Source organism: Crocodylus siamensis, chromosome 1 (assembly GCF_052110815.1).
Source record: "Crocodylus siamensis isolate JL-2025a chromosome 1, ASM5211081v1, whole genome shotgun sequence".
Lineage (NCBI taxonomy): Eukaryota > Metazoa > Chordata > Crocodylia > Crocodylidae > Crocodylus > Crocodylus siamensis.
In genome coordinates this window covers 191736097-191751843 of record NC_143395.1, presented here as the reverse complement: position 1 = coordinate 191751843, position 15747 = coordinate 191736097, and the positions used below count along the sequence as shown (strand labels likewise).

Here is a 15747-nt window from a genome sequence, read left to right as displayed (position 1 = left end):
GCCCCAGTGGGTGAGGAAGGATAAGGGGGCAGCCAACATCTTGATTGCTGGCTGTCCTTTGTGCAGCCCCACCCTTCAGGAGGAGAGGCCCTGGCAGGGAAGGAGGGACAAGGGGGAAGCTGCCATCTTGTCTGCTGCCCTTTGTGCCATCCTGCCAGCTGGCACCTTCCCCTCCCAGCAGCAAGGACTACTGGCTCTCACTGGGGGGGGGGGGGGCAGCATTTTATTTTTATTAAGTTTTTTTTAATGATTTCATGGATTTCACGTACAATCCCAGATTTCACAGTTTCCATGACATCCATAAAATCAAAAATTAAGTAGGTCCCTACTTATGGGCTGTCCCACTGATTTCAGTGGGATTTCACCTGGAATAAGTTGCTATTCAAGATGAGTAGGTGCAACAGGTTCTGTCCAAATGACAGCTACTGCGGTAGTGATTTATGAGCTAGTTCCAGGGAGGACAATGTGATGGATCTTTCTGTGGATACAGTGGGATATTACTAATATTGTGATACTTTATTTTTCTTTCTTTACACTAAAATGACTCTGCAAGCAGTCATTTTATGTCTATAAATGCGAACTTTTCAGGAAATAATCCTTAAATTGCAGTAAAAGATGGGTATAAAAATGTAATGATAAAATGCTGAAAGGCAGATAGGTTGTATGTGGAAGTGCCATAATAACTCTTGTACTGGACAACTTTATAATAGCCCAATATGCCTACAGCGCTGAGTCCTACTGAGTCCTTGCTGATCGATGAAATAAGACATGACATTGTGAAACACCAGAGGTCCCTTTTACAAGAAGACAGATATACCCAGGCTGGCATTAATCTACGTATCAGAATCCACAGATGCTACACATGCCTAGCACATTCAAATACATCATCCAATTCATGTACTCAGAAACTACGTGGGTGATCAGTTACTACTGTTTTCCAGGATGAACTCATACAGAAATATAAGGAACACCTCTCACCAGTGAGAGATCACTTTTTATGAAACAACAGCTTCATCTCTGACCTCAAAGTCCTTGTCCTCTTTAAGGAAAATCTACATAAAGAAACCTATATAATATCTTCAAAAGATGGGCCTGGGAAGAAAAAAATCATAACTTTACTGGACATCAAAAAACTATGGACTTAATAGAGAAATTGTATTTATGGTTCATTAACTGACCCATCTCATGTCTGCTAACTTATCTTTGCTGCACTCCTTAGGACAATATAAGAGGATTGCTCAGACTTACCTATCTTGACTATTAATATAATAGTTCCATTTCAAAACAGAGATGATTTGTGCTGTCCCACTGGCATTCCTATATTAAAGATCTTTATAAATGTGTCTTTTAAACAATATTTTCTATTTATGTATTAAATATTTGATGCTGTTAGACTCCCAGCTGACCTAATTTCAGAAGCCCTATAGGAAAAACTCCTCCATCATCATGGATGAGGGGGAAATAAATGCCACTGGAAGAAGCTGTAGCTTATTTTTATGGCATCTGCTCTAAGATGGGGGTTGGAGAAAGTCACTTCAATGCTACCTGAAAACCCCCTTCCTGGAATATTTCTGAGGAAGTCCAAGGGGAAAAAAATGTCCCTACTGCCCTGAAAAGAAAGAGTTTGGCAGACCTGGTAAGGTCCATTACTCCTGCTGAGGGAGCTGGAACTAGCTTCTATATCCCCACAGGGTTGGGTCCCAGGGGTGGCCATAATATTCCCCTGGGAGCTCCATGATCATGCCTTGTTCCGTTCCTAGAGTGCCTTTCTGTCTCTCCTGCCACACCTTGATGGTAATATAATAGGGAGGCTGCCCACAGGCCTTTGTGCAGCCCCATTCCACTGAACCCCCACCGGCCTCTACCTGTGCCCAGGCCCCTCACTGGCCCCAGTCTTCCCCGGCAAGTGCTTTTCTGTTGGAGTGTGCTCTCTTAGCCATCCCCCTCCACAGTGCTACCCACAAGGCAGTGGCAGTTGAGACTTTCTAGTGCCCCATCCTTACCTTTCCCAGGAGTGGCCCGCGCATGGCATTTCATGGAGGCTGCCCTGCCACAGGCAACCTCACCACACCAACCAACTCCAAAAGGGTGCAGTTTTAGGTCTTAGCCAGGACTGGTTTTCAAACCTTCCTAGTCTTATTCATTCCTCTCTCGGCTCTCCCTTGGATATCCTACACTCCTCCTGGGCTGCTAACCACTGGGCTCCCTGGCCATGGCTCCGTCCTTCCCCTAAGTCCTCTATCTTTGGCCCCTGGCTCACTCTCAGACCCCTACCAGTCATCATCATCCTGAGCTGCATGCTCCCTGACCCCTCCTTCTCGGCTGTGACCCCACAAAGACCTTTGTGCCTCTCCTAGGCCCTTGCCCTGCCTCCAAGCCAGTCAGGATTCCAGGCTTTCCCAGCTCTGACCATCTCTCGTGGTGGGGTCCCTCACCCTTTTGCCCCTCCTGGGCCCTGGACCCAGCATAGGCCAGTCGAGGTTCCCAGGGTCTGTCCTTCAACTGCCAGCCCTCTCTCTGTGGGTCTGCCCAATCAGGCCCCTTCACAGTTCACTCTCTCTTTTTCTATGGGCTCAGAGCCCTCCATAGGTATTCCTTACTGTAGCCTTTTCCTTCTCTAGGCTGATCTGGGTGCCTCCTGGCCTCTTACACAGCTCCTCTCTGGACCTGTCCTCAGCTTTCCACTCAACAGGCCACAGGCACTCAGCCCTCTTTTCACAGCTCTGGACCCCACACTGGGTCTCCAGGAACCTCCTCCTTGCCCTTCTTACCCAAACTTCCAGATGTAATTTTCCTCACTGGCATTCAGGAGCTGCAGCCTTCCTGCTGGGTGATGTTCCTCCACCAGCTCCCAAGATGCCACTGCCAGCCCTGCTCTCAGGGTCTGGGCTTATACCTTGTCTAAACCCAGCCCTCCTCCAACCAGAAGACTCCTGTGATCAGGCCTATCCACACCTGCCAGCCCCCTGGGTCAGCTGACTCAGCATTTAACACTGACCTCCACCTGCCAGTGGCTCAACAGGCTGCCTGACTGCTTCAAGTGGCAGGCATAGGTAACATGCAGGGGATATGGGGTGCATGTGCCCTCCTGACAGGGCTGCTGCCACCACCTGCAGGAGTTCCCCAGCTCTGGCCCCGCCATCGACGCCACCAGTGGCGCCTGCAGGAGCTTGCCAGCTCTGTCCCCACTGTCGATGACCGTAGGAGGTTGCCAGGTCTGGGCCCACTGCCGCTGCCTGTGGGAGGTCATCAGCTCTGGCCCCACCACTGATGCTGCCAGCAGCACCTGTTGGTGCCCTGCCAGACTCGGGAGGCACCAGTTGCCCATGGTGGCAGGCACATCCAGTGCCCCAACATAATGGCCCATTGGACTAGAAAGGGCACATGGTCAAAGTGTGCTGTTTCGTGAGCTATCTCTGGCTGGCAGACTGCCCCTCACTGACTATTGCTGGTGGACATTAGTTAGAGCAGCCCCTAAGAATGGCTGGGGTAGTTGGGCTCAGATTCAGGAAGCTGTAATCGGTTCCCCATCTGCCGTGCTGAGCATGGGGTTGTTGCAGAATCTGGCTCTTAAGAATTCATAACTGTAATGTGGCAGCTACACATGCCTTACTACTGCATTCAGAAAAGAGGTTTTTTTGTCTTAAGCTGCTTCATAAATATGCGGGCCATTTTAAAGTTACAGTGGTTGCACTTAAAAGGTTTCTATTAGATTGAGAGATACAGCCAGTTTTACTGAGCACTCTCATTTTAATTATAGGAAATCTCTCTGTCAAACAGCTACAGGGCAGAAGTAACATTAAGTGTGACCATTTTTATTTAATTCTGTTTACTGTAAGTCCCAATAAACTGCACTGCATGCTGATTGGCACAGGTTCTGTTACCTTATCTCTGCCAGACCACTGACAAAGGTACTTTTTATTTTTATACACTTATGTGTAGATGTAATTTTTGGGTGAACCCACCAGGCACTTATAGCAATTGCCTCCAGAGTTTGTGTTATGGTTGGCACAGCTGCCTACTTTCCATGCTCCACTGCAGGTAAGGGAATTACATCTATGCAGACCACTGGCATGGGGGAATTCACTACAATACCTACTAGTGCCTGGAATCCTTGGGCCAAATACATCCCTGGTGAAAGCAAGTGGAATCTCTTTAGTCTTCAGTAGCGTTACACATGCCTGCATCACAGCTACACTTGGTCTTATAATGGTTCTCCTTTCTCTGAATTTAAAATATGTTGTGTAGCTGCTGAGTTGGACCAATTTGTTCAGTTCTGGGCAAATGTTTTTCTTGCAGGTAATTAACACTCAAATACAGACCACTGAATCTAAGGATACCTGGGCGTGAGTTCAGATACAAGACAAAGTCTCCAGTTACAAATACTTTATTACAAAATCATAAGCTCATTTTTATTGAGCAAAACCCCTTTCAAAGCAGAAACATATAAATATTTTAGTCCTCAGCAATTTTATTTTGGCCACTGCAAATGCCCTGTATTTGAAACACACACACAAATACCTACTAGTGAAAGCCACAGAATGTGAATGTGTACAGTGAACCCATGCCATCAGTTAATACAGTATCACTCTATTGTTTTGCAGTCATTAAAGTGAAGGTATATTTCTTCCTTCTACCAGGTCTACTTCCAGCAGTTGCATGGAAGGTATTATTATTTCAACTCGATTCTATTCCATTCTGATATTTGTGTCTCATCATGATATTTGGGTGTCTTCCAGGAGTGCTTTAAGCAACTTGACTAACATCTGTTATATGTGGTTCAATCTCTCTCATCCTCTCCCTTGAGTTGTGTTTTGTTTTGCTAGGTTTTGCTTTCATTTTAAATGTACATGTAACATTTTAAATGTTACGTTACTGGATGCTATATATTAGAGAAGGTAAAGCTGAAGTAGTATTCTTTGACTTCGGAATGAAAACATGGAGAGTTCTAGGATGGTCCCGTAGGCGTTCATTCCAGTCTTGGACCAGTCCCCATGAAACCTCTGTCTGTAGCAATGGGGTAGAAAGAGTAGTCTCGTCTCACCCTGGTACAGTCCATATGCTGTAGTGCTCAAGGCACTGCTACACCTTCACAAAGATATAATTTCCACAAAACATATGCGTAAAACTTTGCATACGTCATACGTTCAATTTTTTTTTTAGTTGGCATAGCTTAGGAAGATGGCAAGCTGCTGTATTAATTGAGGCGGACACACTCCCATGCTCTTGACAGGTTGTCTCTCCCCCTTCTGCAAGTCAGAGGGTAAGCAGAAATGGTTCATGAGCTGAAAAGCTGAAGCCCTGTTGTGTGTAAATAGCCTGGGAGCACATATTTGGCATTTAACAATGTGTAAAATCTGAGGTTAACGGGCCCAGAGTGGAAAACAGAAGATGTTTCCAGTCCTGAGATTATTGGCACTTTCTGTTCTTTGATTATCACAAATAAGAGAAGTAACAAACTAAAGGTCAGCAGCCTACCAAATGAGAAAACAGAACCCATTTTAGTTCTCATGAGTGAATCAAATGCCTATGGGGCACATTTTACTCTAATTTACTTTGATGTAAATGTGGAAGCTTCTCAAATACTAACTATTCTTCCTGTTTGATCCTGAAAACAACACAAAGAAGGATGATCTACTCTTAGCTCTTGCATGACTGAGAATACTGAATGTGCTTAACAAAAAGTTAACAACTGTAATTATTAACTCAGCTGAAGCCAATGGCATTACCATGGGTTAATAATGGAGTACCACAAAGCAGAATTTTCTCTTAAATCAGACACATACATTCATCCTACCATATATACACTGAGCTAGATATACAGTTGTTCCAGTAATTTTACTTACAAATGATATGTTTTCAAGACTTGTATAATACCAATTACAGAAACCATAATTTTGCTCCTGCTGTAATAATTCAGTAACTTGATATTGTGTCCAAGTAAATGAAATGAATCCTCCGCATTATTATTAATAAAACCTTGCTGCCGTGATGGTTCTGTGAGTATTTCTCATGTAAACCTGTTTTCTTCACAAGCACGTAGCTGAGTTGTAAAGTTTCACTCAGTGGTATTGTTTTTCATATTCTGTTTCAGCCCAGAAACATATTTTCTTTTTAACAATGAAAAATTAGCTCACTTTCAGTGATTACGAGTACATCATATTAAGTTCACCAGTTTTTAATTTTTCCAATGACTCCCTGTGGCTCAATACCATGTAATCAGCATTAGTCCCTTTCAGAATTGAAATGGGCAGGCTATTAATGTTTGAAAATTGGCTTTGTGCACATTTAATAACCAGCTCTCTTAACATTAGAACGGCTATGCACTAAAAAGGACTGTTCAAGAATGCTTAAATGTGCATTTAAATGTTATGTGGGTTACATGTACATTGCCCGGTCAACTCAGGCCCCAAAGCCAAGGTTTTATGAAAATCTTAGATCAAGCAACAATGTTTTCAGGTATACTTCTGATAATACTCCAAACAAACAGCTGCTTTTAAATAAATGTTATACACAAAACAAGCCTCAAACAAGCTTCACTTCACACCTCAGTGGGTGAATCCACACATGAAATTAAGGTGAAGCAATAAACTCTGGAGCTGTGAGCTGGAGTAAGCTCCTCCCAGGAGCAAAACCTACACATGCACCTGGGAGAGCAACAATTTGAGGGAAGGCAGAGTAGGCCCAGGCTGGCAGCAGGGAACCGGGGGGCAGCCCCAGGCTCCAAGTGATGGGATTGGGAGGTAAAGGGGCTGGCTGGGACATGAGCATGCTGACCGTGTGGAGCCATGTGGTTATGCACAGGCAGGCATATGGTCACTGCCTACACCTGCGTTTCAGCAGTTAATTACTCCACTGTAAGACAGTACTGTACCCAACAGAACTATCTTACAGCAGAGTTAATTAGTTTACTGTGCCCTAATACTGGCACATGGGTAGATGCTGATGCTTTACTGTGGAGCCAATTAATCTACTCTGGAGTAAAGCACATGTGTAGATGCACCCAGAGTGGAACAAACTTTACTCCTTTCCATTGTTTGAACACTGGGGCTCCAAACAACCTCTCCCTTCCACAGGAAGGGGCTGGGACTGAGGTGTCTCCTATGCTGTTCTCAGTGGAAAGGTTTTTTCCCTTACAGAGCATGCCACAAGACATGCCCACAAGCCTGATGGATCTCTGGGAATCCCTAGAACCGTCTGCTCAGAGGCCCCATGTCTCCACACCAGCTGAGGTCTTGGCTACAAAACTAGTAGTGCATAGCCACTGGCACCATACTGTCAGAGCTTTGCCAGCTGATGGCTTTCCTTGCTTTCCCTCCACCGCCTGAAAGGGGGTTGGTATTGTTGACAGAAATAAATTATAGTCTTTGGCAGTGTTAAGTTTTCCCATGGAATGTGTCTGGGTGCAAGAGGCCTTGCCCAGTCCACCACCTTCTCCCTATGCAGTTCCTCAGGCCTATGGACAGCCCGTGGTAGGAGTTTGCTGAGCACGGTTTCTGATTACAGGAAGAGATACACAGGATGAAGTTGGGTACAATCAGACTCTATGAGAACAAAGACACTGTAACACTCACGTTGTACTTCAAAATGTTTCACTTTTAAGAATCCGGGCTTTTTTAAGAGTGCAGATAAAGAAATATGTGTGTATTAACAACAGGTGATGAATATACTAGTAGTTTATCTCTAATAAGCTTTTCATTTACTAATAATGGCTTTCTGTAAAATGGTGACCTCAATCATTCTCTTGTACAGCGAACACAATGCAGTAACATGCCATTAGCCTGGCCCATTTCCGTTCGCATTCTCTGATTAATTGTGTCCTGTTCCAATACTTGATCAGAGTCTAAAGATTATGAATTGAGAAGCACAAATTAAATTAACATGTGAGGCAAGATGGTCTAGCTAGTATTTTAGAAAAATGTATTCTAGGCATGTCTTCAATCTGGAGGAGAAAGCTAATGTCCACTTATTGACTTACAGTGGCATAAATTGCCAGAAAGTACTTCACAAGCGAGAGGTAAAAATGGGATTATTTAGGATCTGATTCTTCTCCCACTTACATTGCATTTATATCAGTCAAAATCCTTTTAATGATGTAAATGCAAGGATCCTGAGCTCACAGAATCTGACACAAAGCCACAACCAGTAAACCCCAATTTTAAGGTTAAGGGCAAATTTTCAAAGTGCTTCGTCTTGACTTAGCACTTGCTTTTGTTGAAGTCCATATGTGTTTTACGTTTTTACTTCACTGAGAGCAGTAAGTTAAAGTTGATGCTAAGTGCCTATGAATATCCCATATTAAACTGATCCAATTGTGCCTTTAAGGCTGGGTACAGATATTACACTTTTACCGGTGTAAGTGATCAGAAACCAGTCTAAACTCGTAACAGAACAGAAGTTCGGCATGCAGACTGGTATAAAAATGGCAGAAGCCTGTCTAAGATTTGCTCCCTTCCTCCCCACCACCAAAGGGCAAATGTGTGCTCTTTCCGCTACTGATGTAAACTATGTTGCTTACAGCTAACTGTGTAGCTTTGTTTGATTCTGCCTCAGGCTTTTTGAATGTCTGTACCTAGCCTAAAAGGACAGATCTTTGATGTGGGAAGTCAGTGGCATCTTACTTGAGCAGGATGTGTCCTTGGGCTTCGTGGTGTGCAGGGGCAGTACAAGTATTGCTACTGCAATTGCCCAGTGTACACTCTTTGTATGCCAGTCTAGAGTGAGTGTATTTGAAATAGAGTGTATTTGAACTACAAATGTCCTGCCTGTTCTCTGTCCCACCTCTGGAACCCTGCAAACCTCAGAGCTCTTGTACTCCCCCTGCACATATGCACACAGAGACTACTATTTCACTTCACCATTATACAAGCCATGCAAACAGTGGAAGCTTCTTGGGCTTCACACTCTTGTATAGTACAGGCACAATCTGACCCTGAACTTTTTCAGGTTGATTCCTTCTCTTTTCCCAGCCCCAAGGCCTGATTACTTGGTTTGCAAATGGGCGGTTGTGAATGCATCCCTAAAATTATTGAAATATTCACCAAGTATCCAACATACAAATACCTTTAAAATTATTGGAGAGTTAAATCAGTTCCTGTCTTGAGGCCAAACATCCATGACGTAAAAACCAAAACCAGAGCTGCATGCAGCTATTCTCTGTGTCAGTACATTCATTCATATATGAAAAAAGGAACTGGACTGCCTCTTCCAGCTCTCCACGAAGCTGTACGCTCACTATTCAAATAATAAAATAAAAGGGCTATGTTAACATAGTATAGTATATGGCATTATTTGATGCTGCTAGAAGTGCAACAGAGATAGAGCTGGTTTACTAGTGCTTTGATAAAAGCTAGAAGAAACACTGGCAAATGAAATTTACTTCTGTCCATGCAAAAGATCCCATCTTGCTGAAGGGACTTTTGCATGTGTATATACATACCATATTTTTTCATATATAACACACACCTTTTCCTCCAAAATCAGCCCCCCCAGATTGGGGTACAAGTTTTAAGCAGGGAAGACAGGAAGATGTTTTTTTCACTGGGAAAGAAGCAGGTCTGGAGGCACTGGGGTTACCATACAGTTGCCAAGATGGCTGCAAGATGGCAGAGTCCTGTGTTAGCTCTTTCTCAGCCACAGCTATTGGCTGAGCACTACAGCTTGTGCCTCAAGCAAGAAGTGAGCCGCTGGTAGTATCTTGATGAAGCTTCTGACACTGAAACAATACTTTATTTACCAAGAGCTTATATAAAGCATTATTTCCAGGAAAGAACTAGCAGTCTTGCAATTCCACTTTTAGGGGTCTGGGGCCTAATCTGGTGTGACACAGAGTAATTCCTCCTGGAAGCAGTGTGTTTAGGAAGTGTAGCATCCTAGAAGATAGTCTGGGGGAGGCAGATGGCACCAGGAACTCCTGGACACTCTGTGTTTCCACAAGGACCTACTCTATATCACATAGTTGGCCATTGTTCTGGAAAAACCTTATTTTAATTTCTGCCTTCCAAAAACAAGATGTGTGTTTACTTTGGGGAGTGTTGCGTGTGAGAAAGTACAGTAAATAAAAAGTATAGATATGCACACGTACATTTGTATATACATATATACACATAGATTTGTATAAGTATTCATGTATGAGCACGAATGCATACACATAGGTATGTATATATACTTGTATAGGGAACTGTACAGATGTACTATGAAAAATGTTTAGAGTTGGCTTTTGGGTTTTTTGTGAATAGCAGTGTTAATGCATGGCACTTTTCATCACTTAGTATTTGCCTTTGCTAACTTTCAAACATCATTTCAAGCTTATTAATGGTATGTTCCCCCCCACTGTGAAAGAGAAATTGATTGTCTTATCAAAACCTCTTTTCTCATTGTGCACAAGCACCTTCTTTAAATGAAAATGAAATGAAATTTACATTTCATTCACTTTTAAATGAAAAAGAGAGAGAGAGAGCATTGAAGCATTTGGGGAGGGGGAATAGAAGGAAATATATGGAAATTTAGAGACTTCCTTGGTTGATGGATGAGGTCAATAAAAAGACCCTAAGGACTTCAGTGAGTTTTAGATCAGCAGTCCCACTTTAAAAGGCAGACACTTCCACAATGCAGAGAACTATATGGTATATGTTCTCATGGGGACTTTACTCAAAAATGCAAATACTAAAAAATGTGGCAGATTCCAGCATGTCCAGTGCCCTTTAAAAATCTGCTGGTATTTGTTTTTGTTAATCATCATATATAAACACAGACACCTGCTCAGGAAGTGCAACTGTATGGCTCCTGCATATAGATTGACAGCCCTCCGGCAGCCAGAGCAATTATGGTTTTCTGTAATGCCTTCATCTCAGCTAACATGATTACAGACAGCAGAGAAGGTGAAAAGAGCTGTAAACACATGAGCAGCTGAAAGAGGGGACTACTAGAGAGAAAGGCAGGAAAGCAAGCAAAAGAAACAAGAGCCTGAGACAAATGCAGAAACAAACAGGCTGATCTTTAGGGACCCCAATGAGCAGATGGTAAGAAGCCAGATGAGGTTTGCAAGGGGAATTAGCCTTGCAAGGAACTAAAAAAATATGACTTATCTTGTCAGAGCTGTAAGCAGAGTCAAAGAAGTCAAAGCCAGGGCCTGGCCAAGCCTAGGTGGCCCATCCAGTTTGGGTATGGTTTAGGCACACTGATTTCTGTAGCCTGCGACATACAGTGGAGTGCCAGGTAACAGGTAGCCCCTGCACTGAAGCACCCTTATGCCCCAACCAGTAGGCCTGTGCGAAATAGCAACATTCCATTTCAACTCATGTTTCGATAGAACAGCATTTGGTTTTGAATTTTGTTTCGATTCAAAACTGCTGTTTCATTTCATTTCGTCAAAGCAATTTCGCTGTTTCGACATTTTGCCCATAGGCTATAATGGAGAAGCTCATAACAGACTATAACTTTGTCATTTCTGGCCTGATTTGGATGAAACTTGCAGGAATGGTAGCCTCTTCTGAGGGCATAAAGCCTGCCAAGTGTCAAGCAGATAGGTGCAGGGGTTTCAGGGAGACTGCATCTCAAATCTTGAGCAAAACACTCATGCCATGTGTATGTGTTAAGCCACTGCAGGATCAAAACTTGCAGGAATGCTAGCCCCTGCTGAGGCCACGAAACCTGCCAAGTGTCAAGAAAATAGGTGCAGGGGGTTGGGAGAAACTGCACCTGAAGCTGCGGACAAACAAAACTTGTGACATGGGTGGGTGACACTGTGTGTTAAGGTGCACCCTCACTCAGCTGACCCCGAGGCAGAAAGCAGGGCAGTTCAAACAATGCTGCCTTTTATGCAGTTTTTCCGTCCCTCCCCCAGAGCACTGGAATTGGAAGGGACCTCAAGAAAGGATGACAGTCACTGGCCAATGGCTACACAGTCAATAATGAAAGCAGTTCTTCCTTCCCCTCCTTTCCCCTCCCTCTCTTTACTTTAGTTTCTGTTTCCCTGGAGGCAAGCCCAGCTTGAGCTTCGAAACTCGAAATGTTTTAAAAATTCTGAAACGCTTCGACTTGCCTTGTTTCATTTTGAGGCTGTTTCAAAGCTCTCTGTTTCATTTTGATTTCACTGTTTCAAGCTCGAAACAAGTCGAAACAGTGTCAAAACAAAACTGCTGATGAAATTTCACACAGCCCTACCAACCAGTCCCGTCAGTGTCAACATGTGTATTGTTGTACACTAAATAACACTGCCGTAGGCCAGTATTTGTGTTTGCAAGTACTAACCTATGACTAAATTAATTAGTTTACTGCAGCCTAATAAGGACTCATGTGTATAGGCTAAAACTTTATTTTGGAGCCAATTAGGCAACTGCAGTTAACAACTTGCACAGATGTATCCACTGTGTAGGTGACCTTAGGTGCTAGGAAAATCATTCTTGATCCTGCTCTCTTTTTCACCTTTAAAACTTAGATGTTATCCTTCATTTATTATCTCTAAGTTACCTAAGCTGTACACTGGAGCTCAGTCATAAAATCTTCTGTACTAGAATGGCAGTGCAATGTCCCCTGGCTGTATACTTAGAAGAGATGACGACGGTGCCCCTTCTGCTCTCTGCTTCTTTGAGACAATTCCATCTCCAAAGGAATTTCATCAGGGCCAGTTCTGTCCAACCCTTCGGGTCCAGATATTCCTAAATGCAGCAGAACCATTGTGCAGGGCAATGGGTGAATATTATATAGGAGGAATCTGCCCTGCAGTGGTCACCTCCACAGGATCACGGGCAGCTGGGATGAGTGGGAGGGCCAGGAATGTGAGCAATTGTTCCCAGTGTATTCACAATTAGATGCAGAAGAGTGAACTGCAGCTGCTGCTCCTCTCTCCTTGGCTAAAGTAGTAGCTGTGCAGGGATGTACCACATCCTGGCAGGGGAGACTTCTGCCACTGTAGTGTCTTCAGACATCCCCTGTGCAAGGCTCACACACTCAGACTTGGCATAGGGGTCATAACCCTTGGCAATCCCTGGGTTTTGTTGCACATTAATTTGTAAGCAGTCATTCGCCTCAGGGGCTTGTGGACATGTCTAAATCACACAGTTATAGCCTCAAGCTATGATGCTATTTCCAATACAAAACTTCTCAAGTGGAAAACAAGGCTAGGACTGGCATAGTTGAAAGTGGGATGAAAAATAAGAGCAAACTTCTGCGTTTGATTGTGTCTGTAGGGCACAGTGATGCACGTGGTATGGGGGGAGACTCAGCACCTCCCACAGACACCAGGCCTTCCAGAAATGCTGGAACTGCAACCCATACACTTCCTGGGAAGAAAATGCAGCATCTGCCTACTCTGTGGAATGGACTGCTGGTGGTGCTAATGCTGGCAGTGGCATAACTCTAACACCAGTCTTACAGGAGTGGCTGCTTCATTATGTGCCAGCATAACTGAGCAAGGAAAGGAGGTCCATTCCATCCTTCTACCTAATCTAATATATCTGCATAAGACCCTACCATGACCTTTCCTTAAGCCAGTAAAACACCTGCTTAACAAACATTAGGTCCTTGATGCTCACTTTTCACCTAGAGGCATATATTACTGCTTTCTATACAGTTTGTATACCTAGCAGTTTTAGCTTTCATTAGTTAAATGCGGTTTCTTTCAGCAATTATTTGAGCACACTTTTTATGTTTCTGTATATAGAGAATGTCTTGTTCCTCCTTCATCTTTCCTTAGGTAATTACAAACCTTGTTTCCTTAGGATCTGTTTTTTTCTGCTGTGCAATCCTTTATTAGTTAATCATTTCAATTTAAACTGTAATAAAATACATCTTTTTGAAAAGTTCTAGGCACCCTGGTAATTAATCAGACTGACAAGCATAAGTAATAAACACCCTGCTGCAACAGTAATGTACTGCTAACAAATTTACTTAGCCAGGCAATATATCCTCTACAGCAAAATCCTTTATCACATTTCTCAACTCTTATGTATGCAAGCAGTATGAATGGTGAGCCAGTGTTTATCCACGACAAATCTATGCAGCTGTAAATTCTAATTCAATAAAAGGTCTGGGGTTACATTTTGAAAAACTCTTAAATGACTTGAGCAATTAGGAGCCTAAATCTCTATGGCTGCCTATATGTGTGCTTGGGAGTGAGGGGGTTGTTTTAATTACAGTGGTTCTTGGGCAGCCACTCTAATTAAAATGGCTCACTGTCACATGTATTAAGGTCCTGCATGTTTCAAAATGGTCGTGGGACACTCTAAAGCTCATTAGTCAAGGTTTAAATAAAGCACCCCAGTAGCCATTCTGAAACATGCTGGCACTCAGTACTAGAGCTGTGGGAAGCTTTGGCCCCCGATTCGATTTGGCAGATATTTGGCCCAATTTGGTGGCTGAATCTCTGAATCTGAATTGAATCAGAGGACCCTTTAATCTCTCTGAATCTATTCAGAACCTTCCAAATTGATTCAGAGAGATTTGGCAATTCAGATGTAGATATAGCTTTAGGTTTTTTTTCCTACATACCTCTAGGTAGCAGGGGCTCTGAACGCTGTGGTGCTGGGGCAGCTGGAGTGTCCCACAGAAGCACGGGGGTTGGGGGGGGCTCTCCAGCACACTCAGCAGCAGACTTGAAAGTGGACCAGAAGCACTTCTGGTTCACTTCCATGTCCTCTGGGGAGCGTGGAGGGCCCACCCCCACGCCTCCCTGGCTGGGCAAATGGTATCTCCTGGGTCTGGGGGGACACCCGGGATCCCCATGGCCAATCACCGAGCCGGGGGTATGGAGGGGGGGGGCCCCCAATGCGCTCCCTGGAAGACCCAAAAGTGGACGGGAAGTACTTCCAGTCCACTTCTGGGTTTGCTGCCGAGCATGCTGGAGAGTCCCCCGTGCTGCTGTGGGACACTCCATCCACCTCAGCACAGCAGTGATCACAAGCCATGCTGGTACCTCAAGGTATGTAGAAAAAAACTTTTAAAGCTGTGCCTGTGTCCAAATCGTTGATTCACCAAATCAGCATCGAATCTTCAGATTCAGATTCAGCCAAAACGAATCAGGGACAGTGCTCTGAATCAATGGATTGAATCACTGTCCCCAATTCAGGCTGAATCCAAATCCAAATCGAATAGGACCTGTTTCGCACAGCCCTCTTAATACATATGATGGTGAGCCATGCTGGAGCATTCTAATTAGAATGTGAATGAGCACATCTATTGGCACTCTTTGAAAGTCAATAGGATTCTGATAGCACTTATCTAAATGTAGGCCAAGATCTTATTTTCTCTTCAAGATACCTAAGTGCCACTGATACAACTTTTAGACTTTTGAGTCATTATTTTACACCAAACAACTGCTTGAATTGTTGCCCTGTCAGGCCAAGTCTCAGGATCTCAATATTGTGCTGTAGACAGAAGGGTGTAACACAATTGCACATATACCAACACACAAATCAATCAGGTGCATAAACACACACACACACACACAACTCAGGCCCATACACATCCAAACCAGCCTAGGCACATGCACACCTATCACCAATTCAAGCACAAATGCACTACACACCAAAAATTGGACAACTATCAGTTGTCAATACCCACACACTCCGTATACATACACGGATCACTAATTTGTATATCATGCACACAATAACATTTATATATATATATTCAACAGTTCACACACATACCATCCACCTACACCTACACACAGGCACTCACAATGGCAGCAGGAGAAAGAGATCAGTGGAAGGGCTGGAGTCCAGGTAGGAGAGAGAACCAGAGTCC

At 43.8% G+C, this 15747-nt stretch overlaps 1 protein-coding gene across 6 annotated transcripts in view; it reads right to left on the bottom strand.

The window, feature by feature from the left end:
- PAK5 (p21 (RAC1) activated kinase 5) overlaps positions 1-15747 on the bottom strand; it is a 258934-nt gene that overhangs the window by 104143 nt on the left and 139044 nt on the right. Inside the window, exon 1 of one of the 6 annotated variants that reach the window (XM_090051496.1) lies at positions 9064-9685. The exons of the other annotated variants lie outside the window; for them this stretch is intronic. The gene's annotated coding sequence lies outside the window, so the exon portion shown is untranslated. Of the gene's footprint in view, positions 1-9063; positions 9686-15747 lie in introns of those variants that run through there. 6 annotated transcript variants of the gene reach the window in all.